Consider the following 7,903-nt stretch of genomic DNA (forward strand, 5'->3'; position numbering starts at 1 on the left):
CCGTCCTGACGTTTACAATGAAAATTAACCGTTTTTGTCTTAGAGGAGAAATATATTATTTCTATTATTATTAAATACTTTATTTCTCCTCGATGTTTTGTGTGTGTGTGTGTGTGTGTCAGTTGTGGAGCCCTCTGTAGGCATAGAGACAGTGCCGTCTTAACACATGGGCCCGGGGGCCTCACAAACTTTTTTTTTAACAAAGAAGCAGTGCAAGTCTAACTAGTTAAAAATTGTAATTGTAATTCGGCATGCCAAATTAGATTGCTGAAATCCTGTTACAAACATATAAATATAGTAACCGGTTTGACACACGTCGGTGTGCAGCGTGAAAATAAAGTTTTCGATGTCAAATTCATTTTCATGCTGCACATTAGCCTAAAACAACAGCCAATAATTTTATTTGAAGAATTACAACAAATATTTTTGTTTTTATTTGATGGTAGGCAGGAGTCCCAGCTAAACTAAATGCAGATTTTCGCATGTTGTGCACTAGATGAAATATTCGGCGCATGAAAAACAAAAAGCTGAAATTCAACGGCATAAAAGCTTAGTAACCGGTGAAAAGTTTTCCTGTTATGCATTGAAAAAAAAATTTGTTTCACTTCATTTTGATGCCGCACACCAGTATTAAATGAAAAACAATTTGACTTCCAGAATTATCAGAAATAGTTTTGCTTTTTTTTATAGGTGGCAGCAGAGGACCTAACTTTTTTCCTCCCTGGTATATGAACAAAGCACATTGTTATTACATTGGAACCACTGCCGCCATCTACAAGAAACTAAGGAAAATATACATAGCAAAATATCATATCACCCGTTAGTTCCACCTATACTCATATTCGGCACACCACACACAAAAAAGTAAAAAATAATTTTCTTTTTATTTTATAATGAAAACCTGAAAACCATAATTGGTGAAACCGGGGTTCCAATGGGTAGCAATATCCCATCAAACTGGCTTCATCATTACTCTGCTGATTCAGTAGATTCAGTAACAGTAGTGTGCTTTGCCATGACAGTTTGTATTAATTTACATGGTGAATCCATAGATTCCCCTAACACCCAAGAGGAGTTCGCTTTTCATTAATTAACTTAATCATACACAAACCCGAGTAGGACAAGTGGATATGAAGTTCTCAAGGGGACATAAAATGTACTAGCAAGTAATATAAATTCGATTAATTACTTATTAAATTATTTATTTGTTTAGCTAATTATTTAATAATATATACAACAAAATATGCTCATAAAATGATACCTGAAGTTCTGTAAAAAAAGGCATATCAACCAATATTATAGGATGTACATTTGCACTTGTGTGCGGCTTAGAATTGAACAATACATAGTATTATATATATTGTTCATTTCGACGCTGCATGCCGGCTTTTAAAACCAACAACTGATTATACTTGTGGAATTATAACAGATAGTTTTGTTTTTGTTTCATAGGTGGCAGCACGAGTTCCAATTCGACTTTGTCTCCAGAATGTATAAGAGTGGAGTATAAACATGAAGTCAGAGGTTATTCGAAATGTGTAATGTTATTCTAACCCCTCAGTTTAATAAAAAAAACTGCAGATGAAACGCAGCGGTAAATAATCCGAACTTGGAAATTCCGATGGGTTTTTTTATTTACCGCGGATAAAGGATCGCAACCAGGTGGAAGCAGGCGGGTCTGCTTCCCCAGGTGCTGGACCAGAAGGGGAAGCAGAGAATTCATCTTTTAACCGCTGTTTCTACATCACTGGGGGCGCCAAAATGGCCGAAAAGGTATCAAGTTGCAGCCCTGCGCGGATTACGCGCAGGAAAATGTGGTACAATTACGGCGAGAAATCGGGGGTAGGCAAATCTTCAAAAACTTACGTGCCCGGTACGGGACATGTAATTTAAAGTAATAGGTACCTGAACCACAAAATTTTACACGCCCAAAAAATATCTTATTATCACTGGGTTTACTTGAAAAAAAAAAATTAAAAACATATGTTGCTCTATATATATTTGCATTGCAAAAATATCGAAAGTCTTTTCTCTTTTTTTCCTAAATAACTTTTATTTTTTTTAATTGAAATTTCGGAAGGAATACGAAAATTGGAAAAGTTACCTTTAAATTACCCTCCTCGTAGGCCACCTCGTTGGGCATTTTGCCTGTTGAGGCGTTGTATTTGTATAAATTAGGCAAACAGCTAATTATAGTTTGAGAGTTTTCCATGCTGTGGCTTCGGAAAAGAAGTCACAATGTTTCAATTCACCTCGCTTATAGAATCATTATGGGTCCGGTAGCCGTCGATAAGATACTCGCCTTAAGTAAAGAAGGATGTTTAGAGGTGTCGTGATTTCACGCGATACCCGGCTAGTCCTTGTCAGAAACTTTCCTGGCACAGAGGTACAACAGAAATGGCGACATGACCACAAAAAAATGTTTGCGACCTCAGGATGTCTCACATCAAGGGGGTTAGTGCACCAACCTCTCGATGATTAGAAAAAAAAGCTGCCGTTCGGAATTGGCAATAAATTGTAGGTCCTGGTCTAATTAGCCCTCGTTTGCAGAAAAGGACCGTGGTGTAACAAAAATGATCAACATAGAATCATAGCCGATTTACGGCACGGGGCAGACACATAGGCAGACGGCGGCCCAGGATAGGGTGGCCAGATCATGAGACTACTACTTCACCACACACCAACTCCGGCCACATCGTTATACGCAATTTACTGCTATTAACAAAAGTTGGATTGGAAATGAAGGCGCCATTTATCGATGGTCGCCTCAAAAACTCGTCAGAAAAGTATCTTGTAATCCATATTCGTCCCACGGTTCGGACCTGACGGTAACCTTCACAGTGGTGGACGAAAAACTTACCCCCAGCAGGCCCGTCATTTAAGGGGGGAGCAGGGGGCCGTTGCCCCCCCCCCGGCTTTTGAATATACACTAAAAATGGTATATATATACATACATTGAGTGTATGTGCTTTGTCCCCCCCCCCCGGAAAAAGTTGAAATGACGGCCCTGACCCCCAGGCCATACGTGCATTAGATCAAGAAATTGAGACAAATCCTGATTAAAACCAGACCTAACGCAAATTCACTGATAAAAACCAGGACATCTCGAAGGAAAAAAACTTTTCAGTGTGCAATCGTCAGTACCGTAAGTAAGTAGCCGTTCCGGTGCTTTGTGCAAGAATTTTCATTCAGGGCCATTCTGCACCCCCCCCCCCAAGTGGGCCCTGCGCGGATGCACCTGCCTAGTTACGTCACTGGGCATCGTAATATGAAATCGTGAGGCAATGGATAAAATTACCCACTGGTACCAATATCCTGTGCCTTACTTGGTTTAAGAAATAATTTGCGAACCGGTGAAAAAAATATATTAGGAGGAAAATTTCGTTAACCTTCTGACTTTTTATCCTGGTAAACTAACTTTGCTAATTTATAAAAACGAGAAACCACGTCAAGCTAGGACTCCTGCTGTCATCTATTGTTTAAAAACAAAACTAGCTGTTATACTTCTTAAAATAAAATGGTTATTATTTTTCAAACGAATAAACAGAATGAAAATGAACAGCATGTGGCGTGAAAGTATGATATTTTTATAATTATGCTACATACCAGTGTAAACTATATGTGCCAAAATATTGGTCAATATGTTTTTAGGTGTTTCCAAAATATAATTAAGAAGCGAACAAAATAAAAATATATAAACCGGTATTTTGGCGCATGAAACTTACACCGGTGTACAGTATAGAACCAAATAAGTTATTGCATTTGGCTGTTTTGCTTGTTTTCATTCTCTGCGTATCAGTTTGAAACTCACACCCAACTTTATTTGGAAAATTACAACAGACAGCTTGATTCTCATATTTGATAGGTGGCAGTAGAAATCTCATATTTTTGTGATATATATATATATATATAGCTATTTTTTCCGATATTTTTGTATAGAAGAGAACAATGCGCATAAATATTTTGTGAAATTTTATAATCATTATCACATAATTTATATCCCTTTCAGACATTTTATATACTGATGATTTATATACTGATGATTTATATACTGATGATTTATATACTGATATTATGTATGATAAGGCCTATATAATATATTAACATTTTAAAATATATATGTATATATATTTTCGTGCTTTTACGCACAAACCATGAAGTCTTTTCTATTCTTCCATGAATAAATACCATCAGGACGTACTATTTCAATGGAAATGAAAAAAATTAAGAAAATAGAATTGTATAATGTTTTTTGTATTTTTTACATGTGTCCAAACATGAGCGGTCAAAATGTGTTTCCCGACATCATGACGGAAAAATTTTATTCTCACATGAAAAGGTACCCTCTGATTTTTTTGTTCCAGATAGGGGCGCATTGTCTTTTATTTCCCCTGCACAGACCTTTTTTTCTGCTCACAAAATTTCGATATACGTGCGGAATGACAAAATAACATGCTGCCGTATACAATACAGAGGAATTTTCTCTGCGCAGCAAAAACCTACGTGTACACGGAAGCATTCTCAAACTCTAAGCGTCCATATTTTGTGCAACATGAAAAAATGGTGCCTTTCCTAGATGCTTCTGCCCATAACCAACAAACGGGTAAAAATAAAATTTTATCAGAAAAAATATGCCTTCTAGAAAATATTGAAAATAACTATGCAGTGAAGCAGTGGTTCTCTACCGACCCTTGCGGTCCTGGGATATTCAAAGGGGGCCCATGGATGAAGTGGGGGAGCCACGACCTCTGGTGAAGGGGCTACAGAGTGCTGTTAAAAAATAACGTCCTCAAGGGAAATATGTTGGAAAAAATGTGGCTATACTTCCAAAATCCAGCTGAGCTGTCCATGGAACCAGGTCATTTTGACTCATGTCCCCATGAGCCCATGGCTTGGGTCCTCATGTTCATGCACATGATGAAATTCGGTACTGTGACTTGAGTGCAAGTACGTAAACATTTTAATTGAGTATATACATACTTGCTGCTAAGTATGAGGCTCCAGAACACCACTTTGCCCAAGGACTCACGAGTGTGAATCCAAGTATAGATATCCATGTATAGAACTCCCACAAGTAGGAAGCTCACCGAACTCTAGCCTAGGGTACGGACCTCTCACCATCACCATAGTGTTGGTTAGCTGAAGTTGGGTTTTCTTTGGTTCCCAACTTTGAGATGCGAATACGAGTCGGTTTCTCCGGTAAAAAGTCTCTCCACAGAGAGCAACAGGCCTACAACCGCACAAATATTCAATCATTACACTTCATTTACAATTTGAAATATAGATGGCAACACTAAAATTTTACACACAGCACTATATAGGCACTCAGACTGTTAGGTACACACACGCTCACACTTCCGGCACAACTCAATCGGTGGCAGTTGTGCTCGGTTTGAAAGGAAACGAAAGAAGAAAAGCCCAAGGTAGGGTGAGCCAATGATGATGTGTCAGTAGGGGCAATTTATTAAGTAGGTCCCTTGGATCACCTTGTATTTTACAGACCTATTTTTTCCGATATAATTTGGCACTTGAGAAGAATGGTCCATGCCCCCCCCCCCCCGCCTCCTGGTCCACGATTAAAGAGATCGATATTATTTATAAATTTTTTTTGTTTATTGCAAATTCAGTTCTGGTCGAATTCAGTTCAGTAAGAAGATAGTGTCTCACTTCTGGATGAGGGTGGGGGGACCCTGGATAACACAGGGACCACGAGAAAAAAAACATGGTCCAGAGCGAGGCCATGGACTATAAAAAAAGTTTAGAACCACTACAGTACAGTATTATACATGAGAAACATCTTAGAAAACTGGAGAATTTCTGCGGTCACCTACAAAAAACAAATTGTTACAATTTATCGATTTAAATTAAAGACCGGCTTTTGATTTATGTGTTGCATGAAAAAAAAATATAATACGATACCATATTTTATTGTGTAAACAATAATATTAGTTTAATTATCAAATTTGTTCCAAAATGTCAACAGTTATTGTTTAGATGATGTAAAATAACGTTATTAAAACTTGCTAAGAGTAGATGTCCTTCACTTGCTTGGATTTCAATCAAAAATACGAATATAAACAGGAAGCAGTTACATTATTGTTGATATTCTCTTTTGATTGTAATCCAAGAAAGCTGAGGACGAATATAGTTTGTGAGTTTTACTAATGTTACTTTACTACATAAAATAAACCTGTTAAAATTTCAAGGCAAACTTCATAACTAAATTAATATTATTGCTTATAAAGTATCAAATCATATTGCTTTTTTTTTTTTTTACGCGTGACATAAACCAAAAACCAGTTGCTAATTTTAATCGAAGACTTACAACAGTTTCGTTTGGTAGGTGGCAGCCAAAGCCAAAGCCAAAGCCATAATTTGTCAGACGTGGTGCCTCGGTGCCATTATGGCACAATATAACCACTTCATCATTGTTCTGCCAATTGTAGTCACAGATGTGCAAATTTTGCCATGGTTGGTGTAAGGGGCGTTAGATTTATGCAGCTCTTAGGCTGCTGGGCGCCACCTGGAGGCGGTACAGAGGGTAGAAGAAGGGGGAAAAGAGAGAGCCAATTTTGCTAGGCTGTATCCTAAACGGATAGGGGTTGTTTGTGTATGACGTAAGAACGTTCTCTTATATTATTCTCCTGAGGGGAGGATAAGGGGGGATGAGACATGGGTCCCTTATCGAAAATGATGAATGTTTTCCACAACCAAGGATGATGTTAAATGAGATGATTAAGAGGGATGGTATAAGGTGAAAAGGTGTTTTTACAAACAAAGAAAAAAAAAAAAAAAAAGTGTATTTACAATCCCTGTATAGGGGGTCTAACCATCAAGAGAACGTTCTTAATCTTATGGTAGGTGGCAGCAAAACGTGTTCTCTCACATGTAATATAATACTCTAAAATTATGTTCAATATTTTCTAGAAGGTATTTTTTTTGCTGATAAATGTTTAGAGTCTGAGAATGCTTCCGTGTACACAGTTTTTTGCTGCTCAGAAAAAAAAACACCCCAAAATTATACAAGGTAGCATGTTATTTTGTCATTCCACACAGATATCGAAATTCTGTGGGCAGAAAAACAACAGGTCTGTGCAGGTGAGGATCTTTGGTAACACAGAAATAAAAAATTTCATTCAGCTCAGCGGGATGTTTTAAGCTGCCTAATGTTTAGTATTTTTTACACTTCATAGATGGCAGAAGGGGTACCAATGTAATAATATTATTTATTATTTACGTAATCGATATGCGAAAGAAAGCGTTGAAGTAAGGTTACCAGAAATTCTTAAACTTGAACATGAGAACGCATGCTCACTCTTCTTTGGCTATGTCCTTTACATATGTGTCCAATAGATGGCACCACACCAACGCGAAAAACAATGTTTTATAACCAAAACAGAACCCCTTTTAATGTGTATACATTTTTATAATGATACTTTTCAATAGAGGGTATTTATTAATTATCTATATTGATCTGATATTGAGTGCTTTTCACACATTTTGTTTGTTTCTCAATTGAAGAAGGAAGATATCGTCTGATCCTCAATAAACTACCACTGGGCAGTCTGGACGCGTAGGCCCGCCAAGCATGGCTGGAGGGACTGCTCGGGTCCATAGAGGGAGACTTTACGGTAATGGACCAGGTGCTATAATAAATAGCAGCTGCCCTGGGCAAATACTTAATTTTTCCACTTGGAAATTCGAGCTATTAACAAGGGACACATAATTTTAGATCCCTCCGATGAGGGCTTTGCCTGATGCCTCCATGGAGATTTATAGTTTTGTCGCCTGTGGGCTGTACAAATTTCGCCACCCTTCACCCATTCTAGTCTAGTTTTCTTGACTACTTATTCCAAATTATCCGCCCTGATCTATAGTCCGCTTAGCCCCCCTCCCCCCACAC

The sequence above is a fragment of the Pholcus phalangioides genome, unplaced genomic scaffold (genome assembly GCF_987345545.1).
Source record: "Pholcus phalangioides strain wild (caught in Gottingen) unplaced genomic scaffold, Ppha-v1.0 ptg000022l_1, whole genome shotgun sequence".
Taxonomy (NCBI): domain Eukaryota; kingdom Metazoa; phylum Arthropoda; class Arachnida; order Araneae; family Pholcidae; genus Pholcus; species Pholcus phalangioides.